Here is a 3,487-nt window from a genome sequence, read left to right on the forward strand (position 1 = left end):
CTTAGGATTTTGATATTATTGCTTTTTTTTTGGATTGGGATATTGAGGAGAGTTATTACCTCCATTAAGGCTTCATCATTCTAGTTTGTTTCCTTACTTGTCACTTACTCTTTCATATCCTTATTTTATTCAGAGTTACTATTGAACTATTTTTAGAATTTATTAATACAAGAACTATTTCTATTTTTATTGATCTTTTTTATTATTATTTATCATGTCTTTCTTTATTTTCCCTTCTTATTTCATGAATTTCACAATCATAATGAGCGAGTAGTTCCATAACTTGATTGGGAGTTGATTGAAAAGAGGACCTTGAGTTGGATGCTCAAGAGTAAAATTATAATTGGGATTATCATTGGATCGCCATCTAATCACTGACACTAACCCTTCCCAAGGGAGAGGATTAGAACTTGTGAATAGAAACTGATTCCAACTTGCTTGACTTTCCTTTATCCGGTAAAGGATAACTGAGCAGACAACCTTCAATTATCATTTGATCTTGAGAGAACTCCATCAAGGATAGGGCTTCCAACTAATCTACTCCCAGTCAAGGTTTTTATTTAAATTACATAAATTATCTTATTTAATTTCCTGTCTATCAAACTCAACCCTTTTTAGAAAACATCTGATTAATAAAATAGCACATCTTTCTGTAACTCGTTGGGAGACGACCTGGGATTCATACTCCCAGTATTTTAATTCTAATTTTGTGACAACCCTTTTTAAATTGATAAGCGGAATTTTGGTTGGTTGAAAACTATACTTGCAACGCATCTCTTATAATAATTTCTTAACTTGCCAATTTTTGCCACGTCACATGGAAATATAAACCTTTCAGCTTCGATTTCTTGTGATTCGTAACTCCAATAAAAAATCTAATCCAATCAAAGTGTTCGTATCTTTCTCCTTTTCATGCTGATGTCACTTTTGTTGAAAGAAATTGATGGTGGAGCTGCTGTCCCTCCATGCAAAGTTCGGCCGAGGGATCCCCGGAGTTAGAATAGCCGATTTTGACGTTTTCTTCTTCAATTTCTCATTCAGAAACCTTTCCTGAAGCTTCTGTTGTTGTGATTTTTGCACATGGAGGTTGGGTTTGATAATTTGGTAATAATTAAATGTGAATTTGATAAGTGAATGTTGGTTTGATTGTTTATTGTTTGAGTTTGATTAAGTTTATGTTGAATTTTTGTTGAATTATTGTTGTTTGCTTGAGAATTTGGTTCGACTATGTATGAACAGCCAGTTGGGGTGTTTTGATTATTTTGGAGCTATTGTGATGTGATATTTTGAGATAAATTTGATGAGGTTTGATGACCGCGAGATTAAATTAAAAGCTGTGAAAAATTAGTTACCGAAACTGTTGAAAAACTAGTTAAAAATTAAGTAATTTTGATGAATTTTTTATGAGTTTAATTTGGTTCTTTAAAAAACACAAAATCCCCATGTTTTGACTATTTTGTGGCCAAAATATAATTAAAAAAGAGTCTGGGGCTAGATGTTGAATAAAAAAGATTTGTGAGTTAAAATAGAATTTTTAGAAGTTTAGTGATTAAAGTATAATTTATAAAGAGTTTGGGGTCAAAATAAATTTTTAAAAGTTTTAAGAATTATATTAGCTGATTTTGAATTATTAAAGAAATGATTATATTTTGAGTTTTATCGAGAAAAATATTATGTTTAAATTTAATTTATCAAGAAAAGAGTTTGAGAAACGGTATGGATGGGACCCGAGAAGGGTAGCAAAGTCCCAGTTATAGAGGAGGTGCTGTTAAAATTTTTAGAAGAACTCTGAGAAATTTTATTTTGGTTAATTTGGATTGAAAGAATTGTTTTATTTTATTTTGATTTATTTAAGAAAAGAAGGAATTATGTTTGAGTTTAAATGATTTGGTTTTGAAATGAGATATGTGACCCCGGGTAAGAGGCAGTGGCGTTGTCTACTTGTTTCGGGAAAGAGATGAGGAAAAAGAATGAAGAAAATTGAGTTTGGTTATGAAATTGAATGAATATGATAAATGGGACATAGTTGAGGATGATTGATGACAAGTATGTCTGTATTTTCTCTCTGGTTGTAAAGGTGACAGGGCACTTATTCCCTCTAATGGTGACAGGACACATAATCCCTCTAATGGTGACATGGCACGTATTCTCTCTAATGGTACTAATGCGCAATAGAGAGACAGTATCCGGGTTAGCTATCGAACATGTCGGCTTGACTATATAACCGACAAATGAACTCATTAGCCATAGGACAGACATGCATCATACTTGTTTGTGCATATTTGTTTGTGAGTATGTTTTCTGTGATTGTGGATGTGCTATATGATCGTTTGATTTCTGTGTTATTTATTTGTTAAGTCTAAATGTATTCTATTGCTCGTTGCTGTTGGCTATGATAATACAATGAATATGACCATACACCCCGACTCTACTAAGAACTCCGCAATTCTTACCCCATATTTTCACCCCTTTCAACTACAAGTGCGAAGGTTTAGTGCACAGCTACAGGAATATAGAAGATTATGTTTACGAGTTACGTTGTTAGAATTTATTTTTCCTACGCCTTGTTAGTTAGAGTTTTATTCAGAGGATATGTTTTGTAATTGCTTTTGTATGTAATACTATAATATATTATTAATATTAAGTATGTGAGTATGTGTTGTTTGTTCTTGTTGGAAAAGTTTTAAGTTTTTAGTAAAACCATCGATAGATTTACACTTAAAGTCTCATATCTTATTATTTAATATATGAGGGTCATCGTAATATCCCCGCTATCAGAGTGGTGCACCCAGAAGCGTGACATTCTGATGATAAGGGTGTTACACTCCACACCTTCAACTGCGATGACAACAGCAACAACTTTCCTTTCTCTCCTTCCTCTCTTCTCTTCCTTCATCCTCTCATTCACTTTCTTTCTCTTCTCTTTTTTTTTTCTTCATCATTTCATATTGTGAGAGTGAGTAAGAAATGTAGGTGTATATCTAAGATTAGAAAAAGAAAAAAATATTTAGGAGTGGATCCTATGTCTTATTTATTTATTTATTTTTTCTGGTTATTATAAATGCTATATTGGTCTATGTGGATTGTGAATTTCTTTCCTAGCACGTAATGCCTAAACTTGGCAACAGCTTTTGTTATTGGAATTTTATAATTGGGACAACTTCTTAGAGAAATAAGGAATAAAATGTGTACACTGCTTAAGCATTGCACTCGAAACCGTGCCTAAGGCATCCGTTTTGATCTTGAAGGGAAGATCGAAATTCGGTAAGATCAGAAGTGGTTTCAAAGTGATTGTCACCTTTCATTGATTGAAAGCTACCCAGTCTTATCATTCTAATTGAAGGCATCTTTCTTCAACAATTTAGTGAGTGGTGCAGTCATCCCAGCATATCCTCGACTAACCCTTCGGTAGTAGCTGATAGGCCTAACAATCCTCAAAGTTGTTTAATGTTCTCATACCTTTTTCACTCTTTCACTACCTGTAACT

This window comes from Arachis ipaensis, chromosome B08 (assembly GCF_000816755.2).
Source record: "Arachis ipaensis cultivar K30076 chromosome B08, Araip1.1, whole genome shotgun sequence".
Lineage (NCBI taxonomy): Eukaryota > Viridiplantae > Streptophyta > Magnoliopsida > Fabales > Fabaceae > Arachis > Arachis ipaensis.